Genomic DNA, 16,909 nt, shown 5'->3' on the forward strand with positions numbered 1-16,909 from the left:
TATGCCATAGACACTTAAAAAAGTGCATTCATTCTAAAGTTGTTGGCTATAGTGTTTTATAAATGCCCATTAGGTTTAAATGGTTAATATATATTGTTCATATCTTCTATGATTGATATTGTGTTTTGGTCTATAAATTACTGAAAAAGTAGAGTTTAAAGTCACCAACTATGATTGTGGATTTGTCTGTTACTCCCCTTATTTCTGTCAGTTTCATTTCATGTAATCTGAAACTTTGTTATTAGTCATATAAATTTTTATGATGATTATGTCTCCCTTATAAATTGACCCTCTTATATTATGAAATGTCTCTATCTCTGGTAATACATTAACTTGAAGTTTACTGTATCAGAAATTAATATAACTACTCTAGGTTTCATATGCTTTCTGTTAGTATGGTGTATCTTTTCATCTTTTCTTCCTTTTAATCTATATCTTTATGTATAAAATATTGTCATTAGATGGCATATAGTTGGGTTATGTTTTAACTGTTAACAGTTGGAGTATTAGTCAATGTTCACTTAATATAATTATTGAAAAAGCGGATTTAAGTCCACCTCTTTTATTGTTTTTTTCTTTGTAAGTGTGTACTCCTTATCAGTGTCTATCTTCTGTTTTTTGTTCTTCCTTCCCTTCTTCTCTGTCTTGCTTTTGATTGTTTAATTTTTTTTTCAGAATTCCATTTTCCTTTACTTTTTTTTTTTTTTTTTTTTTTTTTAATTTATTTTATTTTATTTTTGCGGTACGTGGGCCCCTCACTGTTGTGGCCTCTCCCGTTGCGGAGCACAGGCTCCGGACGCGCAGGCCCAGCGGCCATGGCTCACGGGCCCAGCCGCTCTGCGGCATGTGGGATCTTCCCGGACCGGGGCACGAACCCGTGTCCCCTGCATCGGCAGGTGGACTCTCAACCACTGCACCACCAGGGAAGCCCCCTCCTTTACTTTTTTAACTCTACCTTTTTGTAGTTTTTTAGTGGTTTTCTAGTGATTGCAATATACATGTTTAGTTATTTCACTCTTTAAGACCATTAAATCATTTCACATAAACAGAAGAATCTTGGAAACATACATACCTATTTACTTAGTCTCTGCCCCCTGTTATGCTAGAGGTGTCATATATATTATATCTACTCTAAACCATATAGCTAATGGAATAATTGTTTTAAATAGGTATATTTTTATGATTTAAGAGGGAAAATATTTCATAATTACCCACATATTAACCAGTTTTAAAGCTTTTCATTCTATTCGGAAGACCCATGTTTCCTTCTGTTATCATTATTTATCTTCCCAAAGAGGTTTCTTTAGCACCAGTTGTACTGGTGATAATTTTTCTTCGTTTTTTTTCATCTGACTGTCTTTTTTTAGTCCTCTTTATTGAGGAATATAGTTACTGAATATAGAATTATTAACATTTTCCCCCTAGTACTTTAAAGATAATATTCCATGGTTTTCTCTGCTTCATTGAAATAAAATCCATTTTATTAGTTGGTATAGAAAATAGTTGAAGCAAAAGTTTAGGCTAGCAAAGCAGGATGTGATAGATACTTTAACAAGCAGTTGTTATGAAAAGTTCTTAACTGAACAGTTTGTTTTTATGTGTTGCTCTCTGTGTCTCTTGACAGTTTTGAAAAATGAGCTCCCTTTGACAGGGAGTTGGTTTTGTTTATATTCTTGTCTTACCCAGAAAGTCATACAGAAAATAATCATTCCACAGTTTTAAATGGCTAGTTTTGCTTTCATAGTATTTACAATAAAATAATAAGTTAGTTAGAGAGTAAATAGATGACTCTGTTAAAGAGAAAAAGCAAGGTAAAAAGATTGGAGTGAATTGATGTTAGAAATATTTCATTTAATTAATTGATAATATTACCATTTGGTCAAGGCATAGAAATACGGAATAGTTTGTGAATTGTGCTGTGATGTAAACATTTGGTATGAGTTCTCTTAAAACAGAATTGATCCATCTCTTGAAATAACATCTCTTTATTGAAGATAAGTGGGACATGTGTACCTCACAACCTCTGAATTTAGGGAGGATGAAATTAACCTTTGAATTGTATGTGTTTGATTTGAATGGCATATTTTTTTGCTTTCACATGATTCCCACATGTGAACTTCCATGACAGTCATACAGGAAAGAGGAAGCTGTTGTAGTTTTTGCAATGTACATTGTCACCAAAACATACTACCATCCTTGATCTTATGAGAAATTTAGAAATAATATTCCAATAGACGTGTAAGATAAATAAGTTTCTGTGGAAGCAGAAGTGCTCAGTTTTGAGAAGCACTTTGGTGTTGTAATGTCTTATGTTAATGATTCTCAAATTCTGCCCCATTCTACTTTATCATCTGTCTGTCTATCACTTTATCTTCTGTATTTATCTGTATATCTCTACCTATCACCTGCCTATTAACTTAATAGATAAGTTATCATTCAAGTTCAGTCACCCATCTTATAAACGATCTTTTGTGTATCATCAATTTATCTATCTCTCCATCCATGCCTTTATTAGGTATAATAGGCAGAAGAGCATGGCAATAGAAAAACAAGGGGTTTACCTCCCTTGTGAAAGGACAGTGATAACAGTGGTCTCTGAAGTGATGATGTATAAGGAAAAAACAAGAAGAGAACATGAGGACTGAGGACCAGTAACTCAGGGACCCATCTACCAGAAACTCTGGACTTACTACTATGCTCACATTTGAAAAATCAAAATAGAGTTGCCTATATTCTGTGTCAGCTTACGTGAGAAAATTTCATCTAAATATGATAGCTCTGCCTTTTCAGTCCACCTATGCTTCCATATTTTAAAACTCAGTTTTAATTACATGGAGCTATCACCTCAGTTTACTTTAAACTAGACCATGCATTGGTAAACCTTTTCTGTAAAAGGCCAAATAACAAATGATTTCAGCTTTTTAGGATTTATGAACTCTGTTACAGCTAATCTACTCTTCTATTGTAGTGTGAAAGCAGCTAAACACAATGTGTCATTGAATGAATGTAGCTGTGTTCCAGTAATACTTTATTTACAACAGCAGGCTGTGGGCTTGAGTACCATATGCTGAACTAGAGCATTGGTTAAATCAGAACCTGGAAAATAATCGGATTAACCCCACTACATGGTAAAAATATCTGAAAATTATTTCCCTATTTTATTTTCATGAAAATTATTTTAGTTCCTCTGCTAAATCTCACTCATAAGAGAGTGCTATAAATGAATACTACATGCCATCATAACCTAAACAATGTAAGACTGTATAAGTGACTGGAATGATATGAACCCCTTTCCAGTTGTAACCAATAAATTATATTTTTAAGTTAAGCATATTTCTCCCACATTCCATTTATAAAGTCCGCAAGGATTGTGTCCAAAATCTTGCCTGCCTTCTTTTCCCCTGCAGCACGTTTCAAGTCAAAATGTTATCTATCAGTTTTCTTGGTGGTATCCAGTCTCCTTAGGCATTGACTTCAGTCTATTTTGACATCATTTGAACAGTTTTTGTAATTGTTTCAACATCTCAGAATAGGATTTGTATCTTCCAAGGCTGTTATGTGACCTAGTTTGTAAAAATGTGGAAGATTCAACAGTATAAATAGCTAACGGATACGATCTTTAATCCAGTTAAACTGTGTTTGCCAAGTTTTCTTCATGTTATCTGTATTGGAGGGTTTAGAGGAGAGAAAAAGTATCTAAAATGCACTAACTTAAAATTAAATTGGACTATTGCTTATTCTGCAGTCAATTGAAAATGTACCTGTATATTTACATATATGACCAGTTTAGTGTTAATATTCTATGAAAGGCTCACCCAAATCAATTAGAAAAAGACAAACATTCCAGTACAAAAGTGGGAAAACACATAAATGAGCAATTCATAAAAGGTAAGTATTGTGAATGGCCAAGAACACATAAAAATATACTCAACCATATCTATCTTTATAATTAAATATGTATTAAATAATTATCAATCATTAAACATATATAATGAAATAAATATATGTATGTGTGTTTAAACACAGACAGAAACACACATAATAAAATAAATCAACAGTTACTTTTTCACCTATTAGATTAGCAAGCACATTTGTTAACAAAGTCTGGAGAATTTGGGACTCCTTGTGTGTTACAGTCTTTCCAATTGACAGTGGAAAAATATGTATTAGATGGAAATTAGCACATTTTGACTAACAATTTTATTTTTAGAAAGTTACCTATAAGATATAATAGGGAGTGTTCAAATGTATATATAAACTCAAGGGTATTCATGACAGCCTTAGTTATACTTGTAAAATGATAAGTAATCTGTTTATCAAGTCATAATGCTAGGTAAATTAATGATGATTCATTTATCTAATTGAATTGTATTCAGTTATATATGGTAATGTATACTGAAATTAATTGATAAGAACATTCAGGTTTTTCAGAAGTTCATTTGTCCATCAGTTACTGAATATCAACTATGTTTGAGGCATTAATATTGTATTTCACTCATAAAATGATATATGTGATTGTTTGGATATGGTCAATAAACCAATTTTACAGGAAGAATGTTCAAAAATTGTTGATGGTGAGTTTGGGTCATTATTTTACTATTATCTGTGTGTGTGTGTGTGTGTGTGTGTGTGTGTGTGTGTGTGTGTGGTGTAGTTTCAAATATATATATTTCAATTATATATAGCAATTATTGAATTCTTAGTATGTGTACTACCACATGCTGAGATAAATACTTTTTCATGGATTATCTCATTTAATGCTAATAATAACCATAATAACAGATTAAGATATTCATTCCTTTTTATAAGATAAGAAGATAGAGACTGAGTTTGAAACTAAATTTGATTGTACAAGTCATTCTGTTACTCACAACTTAAAAAAACCCACACAGTGTCACAGCCTTTGGTAGATGATAATTAAAAATACTTATATTTTGTTAAATCTTCCCATGTTTGGGGAAAAGGCGCACATTTCTGAGGTCATATTTGTTTTCTCTGTGTTGTTAAGGTCAGAGCCATGAGAATTCTCAAGTTTAGTTCTTTAGGCTAAAAAGTGTATGTGTTGAGGTATTGCCAGAACAGGAGAAAAAGATGAATAGGACATTGGTTTGTGGAAAATTACGTGGTATAAATCTACACAGAATGACCTCTAAAAATATGAGGCACCAGTGCTTAGGTGATGGGACAGTGTTCTTCAGCAGAAACCATTTCATAGCTAGAGAATGGGGCACAGATCAAAGTCCAAAGAGAAATGGCCAGTAAGTGGAGTATCAGTAAATGGAAGAAATCAACTTTGGATCAGACTTGGTGATAGGCAATACCAAGACAAATACTGTAGATAGCAGGGAAAGGACCAATGAAGATCTTTAGATAGCAGGGAAAGGACCAACGAAGATCTTGGAGTGAAGAAATAATCCCCAACTGATATAGATTCAAATGCCATAATCTCCTATTGGAATATTTTTGAAATTGTACTTTATGACCATATGGTCTGGATTATAAACTATCTACTTCATATGAATATGTGTTCCATAATCAATTCAATTTTCTCCAGTTATCTGTATTCATTCTAACACTTTTCTAAAGACAACACTGTGTCTTACAAGTGTGGTTCATTAGTAATTCTCATCTAGTAGCTAAAATGTTGGCCAGAATGATAAGCAGAGTGAATTGTGACATAAGTTTTGCCTGACTGTGCCATAGCAGTGGCTAAGGTATGTTTAAAAATTTGGGTGGTTTATAGCAAGGTATGTGCTATGCTATTCTAACTTTGCCTTTTTATCTTCTGGTATCTTGAGGGGAAATGGACCTACATAAGATACGCACAGTTGGGGCTCTGTAACGTTGAGAATACTGAAGGAGGAAGATAAGTACAGAAGGAAAAACCAGTCATATATGGGTAAGGCTGCATCTGTCAAAGAGGACCGCTGGACACTGAGCTGTTCACCCTTTGGTTTTGACTGGTACAATTTGGGGATGTTTGGACCTGGTAAATCTCTTTAAGGATGATAAAACTGATTAATGATGTTAAGATGTTTATAATATTATTAAACTAATATGTGAATCGGTGGCGCAGTGGTTGAGAGTCTGCCTGCCGATGCAGGGAACACGGGTTCGTGCCCCGGTCCAGGAAGATCCCACATGCCGTGGAGCGGCTAGGCCCGTGAGCCATGGCCGCTGGGCCTGCACGTCCGGAGCCTGTGCTCTGCAACGGGAGAGGCCACAGCAGTGAGAGGCCCGCGTACAGCAAAAAAAAAAAAAAAAAAAGGCTAAAAAAAACAAACTAATACGTGAATGAATGAATGAATGAATAGGGTAGAAAGTAAAGTTCTTTACTACAGAAAGCTGCAAGGAACATTATAAGCATGACAGGATATAAGAACTCAACATTTGGCAATAATCATAATATTTAATAATTGTTTCAAGCAGGAACATCAAAAGATGGTAGAACTTACTGGATTAAATTTGAAGAGAAACAGGATACTTTTTAAAATATTCATTTTAAAACGTTTATTTAAGTATAGTTGATTTACAGCTATAAGACTTTAAGTCTGAAATTAGATCAAAATGATTGTATAAAATAATATGTAAAAAGAAGAATATCTTGAAGCGTATGGCTTCAGGTGTACATACATGCTCAGGAAATATGAAAGTGTGGAATAAATGCATGAATACTATGATACCAATGAGTCTTATCCGTATCTGCATTTGAACCATTTCCAATAGAACAAGTCTTTTTACCCACAATTCACTTAGCATAATATTTTCAAGGTTCAGCCACCTTATGACATGTATCGGAACTCCATTTCTTTATGGATGAGTAATATTCCATTTATAGATATATCACATTTTGCTTATTCATTCATCAGTTAGTGGTTATTTGGGTTATTTCTACTCTTTGGCTATTTTGAATAATCTTGCTATAAATACCTGTGTAGAGATTTAGTTCTTTTAGGGATGAGAATATGGTAACTCTATGTTTAACATTTTGAGGAGTTGTCTGACCAGGACTTTAAGATCATACTTGTTTCATTTGAAGGTGTACAACTCTGTGCACCGTGAATATCCTGTTGAGTATTGGTGGAAAATCTTACTGTAGAAATAATTAAGTAAACTGAAAAACCAAGATAAACACAATTGAAGCCCATTGCCTCATACCTTATATATCTTTTTATTATTGTGCATTTTTGCATTTATGGTTTTTGTTTTAAATGTTATGGAATCAATGTTGGTTTGCATACAAAGCATTTCCTTGTCTTACAACATTAATTATGATGGAGAAAGTGTATCGCGAATAAGTGAATTAAATATTATTCAAGGACAGTAGGATCATTTGGATTGGTAGAATTCTGCCACAGAAATATATTGATTTTACTCATAATGTTCATGAAGAACTGAAATGAAAAACTTTCTCTCATTGGTTTAATAGCTGGTGTAACCTCCCTTATTCATTGTCATCTCCAATTTTCACGTGTAAATCAAGTGGTTCAGTATGTTTCCAGGATTATGAATGACTGTTATTTCTTGGGTGTCTTCAGGGTCTATCCTTTCTCACAGGCAGCCAGCAAAAGGTGCCCTTTTGAATGAATGTGTCTGGATCATATATTCATACATTGTGAAAAATCTGAAAAAAATGAGGGACAAAATCACTGTTGTTGAACAGTACTGTATTTCTATTCTAAGCAAGTGAGGGAAGATGTTAGCTAACTCATTTTAGTGTTAGTTCACAGTTTGGGTAGCTTTGAGTGCTACCAATTTTGCATGTATTCAACATTTGATATCTGAGTATCTGGTTCCTTATTAAATGGTATTCCTTTGAGTGTGTGCCTGCTAACAAATATATAGGCTCAATACATGAGAGTGTGGAAGGGGTACATGAATACTAGGACCAGTGTTCAGTCCAGCCTTTCTTCTTTTTAAAAAACTATTTTTAAATTAATTAATTAATTTGACTGCATCAGGTCTTAGTTGCGGCATGTGGGATCTTTGTTGAGCAATGCGGGCTCTTTTGTTGCAACGCGTGGGCTCTTCATTGCGGTTCACAGGCTTCTCTCTAGTTGTGGCATGCTGGTTTTCTCTTCTCTAGGTGTAGCGTGTGGACTCCAGAGCATGTGGGCTCTGTGGTTTGCGGCGCACGAGCTCAGTAGTTGTGGCGCACGAGCTTATTTGCCCCACTGTATGTGGGATCTTAGTTCCCCGAGCAGGGATTGAACCCGTGTCCCCTGCATTGGAAGGTAGATTCTTTACCACTGGACCACCAGGGAATTCCCTGTCCCAGCCTTTTTTCAATTTTATATTTGTACCTCTTATATACTTTTTATTTTATGTACAGTAAAATACACCCTTTGTTGTGTACAGTTCTGTGGGTTTTGACAAAGGTATAGAATAGTATATCTAGCACCACAATCATGATGTGGAGGGGTTCCATTACCCCTAAATCCCCTTGTGTTTCTCCTCCTTCTACTCCACAATCTCTTGCAATCACTGTTTCTATAGTTTTGCCTTTTACAAAATGTCATTTAAATGGAATCAAACATTACTTAGCATCTAGGGTCTGGTTTCTTTTACTTAGCACTCTGAGTTGCCCAGTTTACTTGCAGGCCTTTATCCTTCAGAGACCTCTGTTAGGTTATAGATATACTCCTCCTAGGATTCTTAGTCGCATTCTGTGTGGAGAAAAGACAAGCCAATCTTACCTCTCTCTAATGTCTTTTTTCATTTGGTTCTTTTTTAATAATTTCCATTTATCTTTTGAACTGTCTCATCTATTGATATTTTTCTGTTTTAGCCATTGCTCCATTCATTTCTACAGGTTGTTTGTAATGGATTTTCAGAGTTCTTATCTTACTTCCAGAATATAGGTCTAACAACGCCTTTATCATGTGCTTTTCATTTGACCCATCACAAAGCATTTTCACAAAGTCTTTATTTGGTGGACTACAACTTTAGAATTTCTCACTTAAAAAGAAAACTGTTATTGGGCTTCCCTGGTGGCGCAGTGGTTGAGAGTCCACCTGCCAATGCAGGGGACACGGGTTCGTGCCCCGGTCCGGGAAGATCCCACATGCCGTGGAGCGGCTGGGCCCACGAGCCATGGCCACTGAGCCTGCGCATCCGGAGCCTGTGCTCCGCAACAGGAGAGGCCACAACAGCGAGAGGCCCGCGTACAGAAAAAAAAAAAAAAAAAAACCTGTTATGCCACTAATTTGCATAGTATTGTAGGCAGGATTACTGACTATTTGCAGAGTCAAGTATTCAGACAGGAAATAAGTGAAGAAATGAAATGACAAAAGTGATAAAGGACCAAGGAACCGTGATTTGTGTGATGAGGACTAGACATGCGGGGATGCCTGTAAAATAAATAATTACATAGAACCAATTGTTGTACTTGATTTTTAAATGAATATCATGTATTTCCTGATCTGATTTATATTCTTTGTGATGTTCTGCTGCAGGTAAAAGGCTAGAAAGTTATCATACTTCAAGGAAGAAAGGTGAGCAGCTACTCGGGTGCTATTGAAAGTTTTGGTCTGTGTTCTGGCCAGTGATGTGAGAAATTCAAGTCTTGTCAGCTCATTCTTTCAGGCGCTCAGGGAGCATGCTTTTATGATAGATTTTTCCCCATAGGTATGCCTACTTTGTTAATGGAATCTTCATTATTGTTTCTTTCCTTTATTAAATAAAAATCTCTCTTTGAAGTAACTTAACATTTAAGAACCATTGATAAATTTCCTTTTTATACCATTTTATTATGTATGAAAATAATCTTTTAGTGAAATTTAAATGTGCCAAAATATTTATTTAACTTTTTATTACTAGCATTTCAGAACTTAGATGTTTTACTCATATTTCTATGATAATCAAAACTTATTTGCTACCTCATTTACAAATATTACCCCACTACTCCTTGAAATTTTAGTTGACTTAATTTTTTGTATTTTCTCAATAGATTTTATTTAATTTTATTTGAAAAAATCCATGGTTATGTGCCTACTGTGCTGTGTAGATGAGGGTTCCATTGTTCAACTACTAAACAAAATGTCTACTGTATATGTGCTGTTTTTAATTCATAACGCAGTAGATAAGCCTGAAGAAAATAAGCCTGGCTATGGAAATGCTTATATGTTGGGAGGGGGCTTGTCTGGATCGATGATGAGAAAAATTGTCTGAGGATGCTGAGGGACTCATTCCAGATGTCAATCTGAGGTCCAGTTGAATGCCCCTCTAATAGGACAAATAAGACCCTCATAGCCTGGCTTTATTTGGTGACCCCTCATTGATGACATAATACTGCTGCAAGCATGTCTTTTCTTCCTCCCAGGGCAAGGCATTATTAGCATCCTATCTTATGATGCAATATTCACTGTCTATATGCTAAGTGACCCAAGACTTGCTTTATTTTGCTCACTTTGAACAGAGATGTAGATAGAACTTGTTTAAAGGAAATGTTCTTGAGTAATAAATGAGGAAACAAAAGAAATGTTGCATTAAGAAGGGGTCAAGCAACTGTGATGGGTACTGAAAGACTCATTAGTGTTTGGCTAAAAGAAGGGAACCATGCATGCCTGTAATAAATATTGACCATGGAGTCAGTATTAGTGTGTTGTTATTTTTAGTGTTGAGTATTTTTTGAGACTATATCTTTCTTTTTTGTTGTTGTTTATTTATGGTTTTTTGAGGTAGAAGGGCTGAAATGAGGGTCTCCACTTCAGAGAATAGGGGTGAGTAACTATACCTGAGTCCTTTAAAATTCATATGTCATGTGCTCTGTGCCACACCCTGAAGTCTCTGTGTTCATCTGTTCAATGGCTTACTCGATTATATCTTCATGATGTGTCCTTTTCTTTGGTGATTGCCTCTACCCTCATTTCCAAATTTTAAATTTTATTTTATCTGAGTTTTGGGTGGATTGACAAATGGAGAATCTTGGAAAATTGTTGGTTTTTAAATACATTTTCTTATTGCAATGAAATATCCTTTGGTGAAATTAAGCTGTGCTTGGGAGTTTCCGTAACAAATTATGGTTTCAGAATGTTAACCCCATGATTGAGATCATCATAGTTAGAGCATTTTGGTCAGATCCATAAGATCATTATGGGTCATTATTGCTACTCTTCTCAGTGATGAATTTGACTTTAATTAGGTGTTTTTCATTTTTTGATGTGAAAAATTATATATTAAACTTTCTGAGATCTTTGTAAGGCCATGAAGATTTTAAATGACAAAGAACCTTGAAGTACTTCATCTTTCTGAAACACAAAAAAATTCAATTTTCCATAGTACATTAATCTCACAAAAGATATCGGGTTGGGTTAATCAAGTGTAGAGATAGTGAAATTTCATATAGTAAATAATTAATCATTATTTGTTGTTAAAATTGAAACATCCATCAATAAGGAAAATGGTCTGTATATTCCTTGACATGATTACACAGGTTTTATGTTACCTAGGGCCTGGTGTTTAATACTTTACAAATGGGTAAACTCTGTTTTTCTCTTGACAAAGTTATGGTCGCAAATTCTTTGAAGTAATAATTGTTTTTGTTATTTTTATACTTATTTATTTATTTATGTATTGTAATATATGTTTTCACTTCTCCAGAATCTAGCAAAGTAATTCAAGTGAACTCAATAACAACTAATAAAATAGCCGTGAACATTAATAATTGTAATATTAGGGAGGAAAAGAGCCCAACCAGATACTGACATGAACTGTAGAAACTCTTATCATTCAAAAATATTTGAGTATAATTATGAATGACAGGAACACTAGAACATATTTTGGTCTAACAAATATGATCCTAAAATTACATAATTGTTTATTCATCCATGTTAGTATATAAGTAGATTTATAGTGCATGGTTGCTGTCTTAATGTGTAGAATTAAATTGACATATAGTATTAATGCTGTAAATGGCAAGTATTAAAAATTTACAACCCAGGGTGTTTTAAAAAAGAAGTACTTTTTCTTAGGATTGGGAACAAGATGATATCCTGTCTCATCACTTCTTTTTTTTAATTGAAGTATAGTTGATATACAATATTATATAAGTTACAGGTATAAATATCGTGATTCACAATTTTTAAAGGTTGTACTCCATTTGTAATTATTATAGAATATTGCTTATATTTCCCATGTACAATATAGCTTATAGCTTATTTTATACCTAATAGTTTGTACCTGTTAATCCACTACACCTAATTCATCCCCTCCCTTCCCTCTCCCCAATGGTAACCACTACTTTGTTCTCTGTATCTGTGAGTCTACTTCTTTTTGTTACATTCACTAGTTTGTGAGGTCCTTGTGATGTCCTTTTCTGGCTTTGGTATCACTGTTAAGTTGGCCTCATTATGAGTTAGGAAGTGTTTCTTCCTCCTCTATTTTTTGAAAGTGTTTGAGAAGTATTGATGTCAATTCTTCCTTAAATGTTTGGTAGAATTCACCAGTGAAGCATATGGTCCTAGACTTTTCTTTGCTGGTAGGTTTTTTTTTTTTATTTTTATTTTTTAAATTTCTGACTCAGTCACTTTTTTATTAATGGCCATCATAACAAGACACCCCTGAGCAGGTAGCATATAAACAATAGAAATTTATTTTTCAAGTTTTGGATGCTGGAATACCAACATGGTTGAAATCAGGGGGCTGGTATGCTCGGGTAAGGGCACTGTTCTGAGCTGAAGACTTCTTGTATCTTCACATGGTGAAAGGAATAAAAGAGTTTGGTGGAGGTCTCTTTTATAAGAAAGGTATTTCATTCACCAGGTCTCCACCATTATGGTCCAAACACTTCCCAAGGGTCCTACCTACTACTATGTTAACATTTGGGGGTTGCAATTTTAAATATGAATTTTGGGGGGACACAAAAATTCAGACCATAGCAAGGTCTATTAGGATTTTCAATTTATTCTTGAGTTATTTTTGATAGTTTTTATGTATTTTGGAATTCGTCCATTACATCTTGATTGTTTAATTTGTTGGTGTACACTTATTCATAGTATTGTTTATAACCCTTTTCATTTCTTTGAAATCAGTAATAATGTGCCTGTGTCCATTTGTGACATTAGTAAGTTGAATCTTCTCTCTTTTCCTCTGGTCAGTTTAGCTAAAACTTTCTGAATTTTGTTGAAGTTTTCAAAGAATCAGTTTTTGGTTTCATTGATTTTTAAATTTCTGTTCAATTGATTATTTCAATCTTTAATCTTTATTATTTTCTATGCTAATCTTTTTTTTCTTCCTTTTCTTGCTTTATGTTTGGGTTTCTCTTCTTCTACCTTCTTCAGGTATAAGGTTATATTATTGACTTGAAATCTTTCTTCATTTTTTTTTTTTTCAGTACGCGGGCCTCTCACTGTTGTGGCCTCTCCCGTTGCGGAGCACAGGCTCCAGACGCGCAGGCTCAGCGGCCATGGCTCGTGGGCCCAGCCGCTCCGTGGCATGTGGGATCTTCCCAGACCGGGGCTGAACCTGTGTCCCCTGCATCGGCAGGCAGACTCTCAACCACTGCGCCACCAGGGAAGCCCTCTTTCTTCATTTTTTTTTTTAACATCTTTATTGGGGTATAATTGCTTTTCAATGGTGTGTTAGTTTCTGCTTTATAACAAAGTGAATCAGTTATACATATACATGTGTTCCCATATCTCTTCCCTCTTGCTACTCCCTCCCTCCCACCCTCTCTCTTTCTTCATTTTTTAATGTAAGTTTTAACAGCTATAAAATTTTCCCCTCAAGTACTGCTTTTGGCATCTCGTAAGTTTTGGAATGTTGTATGATAATTTTTATTGATCTCAAATAATTTAATAATTTACCTTGAGAATGAGAGAAGCTTATTTGATTCATTGTTTATTAGGAATGTGTTTCTTAATCTCCAGTTGTGTATGGTGAGTCTTCTAAAATTCCTTCATTACTGATTTCTAATTTAATTCCATTGTGGTCAGTGAACATACTTCGTATGATTTCAATGTTTTAAAATTTATTTAAACTTATTTTGGGTGTTATTTCTGTCTATTCTGAAGAATGTTCCTTATGCACTTGAGAAAAATGTGTAATCTTCTGCTTTTAGGTGGAGTGTTCTGCGTAAGTCCGTTAGGTGTAGTTGATTTATGGTGTTGTTCAAGTGCTCTATTTCCAGAATGATCTTCTTTCTAATTTTTCTATTGGTTATTAAAAGTAGGACATTGAAGTATCCACATATTGTAGAGATGTCTGTTTCTCTCTTCAATTCTGTGCAATTTTGCTTCAGATATTTTGGGACTCTGTTGGTAGGTGTGTAAATGTTTATGATTGTCATATCTTCTTAATTGATTGACTCTTTTATCAATGTTTAATTGACCCATGAAACAATTTTTGTTTGAAAACAAATTTTGTCTGATATTACTATAGTCACTCTAGCTCTCTTTTGGTTACAACTTATATGAAATATTTATTTCATGCTCTAATTTTCAACCAGTTTGTCTCGTTGAATGTAAAGTGTGTCTCTGGCAGATAACATACAGTTGGATCATGTTTTTAAATCTATTTTGCCAATCTCTGCCTTTCACTTATACATTTTATACCACTTCTGTTTAATGTCATTACTGATAAAGGAGGACTACTGCCATTTTGCTGTTCATTTTTTTCTGTGTCTTACATGTTTTTGGTCTTCACTATTGCTTTTTTGTGTTAAGTAGATATTGTTGAGTGCACCATTTAAAATTCTTTATTTCCTTGTTGTTTTTACTATATATATTTTAAGTTATTTTCTTAGTGGTTGCCCTAGGGGTAACAATTAACTTCTTAATTTATAACAATCTAGTTCTAATTAATACCAATTTAATTTCAATAGTATATAAAATCTTTGCTTCCATATTGTTCCATTTCCCCTGTGTGTTGTCATTGCCACAAATTATGTCTCTATACTTATGTACTCATCACCACAGACTGATAATTTTTGTTTTATGCAGCTATTCAAGCATATGATAGGAAAAGAGAGGAGTTACAAAAAACATATTAATATTGGCTTTTATATTCGCTTGTGAAGTTACCTTTACTGATATTATTTATTTCTTGATGTGGATTCAAGTTACTGTATATGGTCCGTTCATTTCAGCTTGACCCCCTTTGACATTTGTTGTAGGGCAAGGCTGCTGTCAAAGAACATTCTCAGTGTTTGTTTTCTGAGAATGTCTTAATTTCTCCTTCATTTTTGTAAGGCATTATTGTTGGATCAAGAATTCCTAGTTGAATGTCTTTTCATTGCATAACTTTGAAACTATCATCCTACTGCCTTCTTACCCCATGTTGTATGATGAAAAATCACTTGTTATTTTATTGAAGATCACTTCTATCTGATGAGTCCCTTCTTTATTGCTGCTTTCAATGTTCTCTCTTTGACTTTCTATTTGAACAGTTTCATAATGATGTGTTTCAATATGAATCTGTTTGAATTTATCCTACATGGAGTTCATTAGACTGCTTGTATAGGTAGTTTATCACTTTTCATCAACTTTGGACAGTTTTGTCCATTATTACTTGAAATATAGTTTCTGTTCCTTTCTTTCTTCTTTCGTGACTCTCATTATGCATATGTTGGTACACTGGATGGTAGCCTCATAGGACTTTTAGGCCATGTCCATTAAAAAATAAATTTTCTCTTCCTATAATTGGATAATTTAAATTGACTTACCTTCAAGTTAGTTTTATTTTTTCAGCTCAAGTTGTCGTGGAGCCCTTTCTGTGAGATTTTCAACACTTGCTATTGTGCTTTTCAACTCCAGAATTTCTACTTGATTTGTTTGAAAACTTTGTCTCTTTATTGATACACCTATTTCATGAGACAGTGCTTGTGGGGTTCATCTAGTTCTTAAATATGTTTTCCATTAGCTCTTTCAACACATTTAAAGTAACTGATTTAAAATATTTGTCTTTGAGTCCAATGTCTTGGCTTTTCAGGGAGAGTTTCTATTACTTGTTCTTATATTTTTTTCTCTGTGTGTGGGACATACTTCATTGTTTCCTTGAATGCCCATTACTTTTATGTTGAAAACTGGACATTATGAATATCATAATGTGGCAACTCTGGAAATCAGATGTGCCTTCCCTGTTTGTCTGTTGTTGCTTTTTGTTGTTGAAGTTGTTTGTGGTATGTGTTCACTGAAGACTGCTTCATTAGATTTGTGGTCAGCTAAAAATTGGACAAAGATTTCCTTAGAAATCCTGAAGACAAAAAATTTCCCTGCTTTTCAGAAGTCTCTCTGTGTATGTTAGTATATGCCTTTAACACTTAGCCAGGCATTTTAAGCTTTCCCTTAGCCTCAATTTTTGCTTGTTAAGAGCCTCAAGTTCACTCACAGAGGAGACCTTAGGCCTTCTCAAGTTTTCCCTGAATAGGCACATAACTCCACATCTGTGCTGCCCTTATAGATTATGAGGAACACATGGAATCACCTGATAGCCATTACTTCAAAAACACAAAAAATTCATTCCTGAACTTTCCTCATAAGGTATTGGTTTAATTTATTTTCTGTTATAACTGTAATCCGTTGCATTAGGCAGCAGCGACAAACAATGCAAATTACCACCAATCTAGCTGCTATAGCATTGAGTGACTTCTGAATTAGGAGAAAGAAAAGCAAGTCTTTGAACCAGTGTTTTAGGGAGCCAATATAAATCATAAATTAAAAGAAGAAATTACAATTCTTTGGATAAGAGGTCAGTCCGACTCTTTCCACTACAAGAACCAGGAATGTGGAGTGTTATTCTCAATAATATCACTGAGTTGGGGAATAAGACATGGGATTAGAGTCAGTTAAACAGCCCAAAGTTTCTGGATTTTAGAAATTGAACTATGTTTCTTGATTAAGAGATTGCCTAGTGACAGCTATTACTTGGTGAATTTGCAGATTTCCAAAAAAGTTGATAGTGCAAGCATTTA

General features: G+C 34.3%; 1 non-coding gene across 1 annotated transcript; it reads left to right on the forward strand.

Annotated features, from left to right (window-relative positions):
• The first annotated feature begins 10,143 nt into the window (after window positions 1–10,143).
• On the forward strand, window positions 10,144–10,210 carry LOC112390323 (small nucleolar RNA SNORD109A). Its single transcript, XR_003001240.1, has one exon. It is a non-coding gene; the product is annotated as a small nucleolar RNA SNORD109A (small nucleolar RNA).
• The last annotated feature ends 6,699 nt before the right edge of the window (window positions 10,211–16,909 follow it).

This window comes from Neophocaena asiaeorientalis, unplaced genomic scaffold (genome assembly GCF_003031525.2).
Source record: "Neophocaena asiaeorientalis asiaeorientalis breed wild unplaced genomic scaffold, Neophocaena_asiaeorientalis_V1.1 scaffold697, whole genome shotgun sequence".
NCBI classification, from domain to species: Eukaryota; Metazoa; Chordata; class Mammalia; order Artiodactyla; family Phocoenidae; genus Neophocaena; species Neophocaena asiaeorientalis.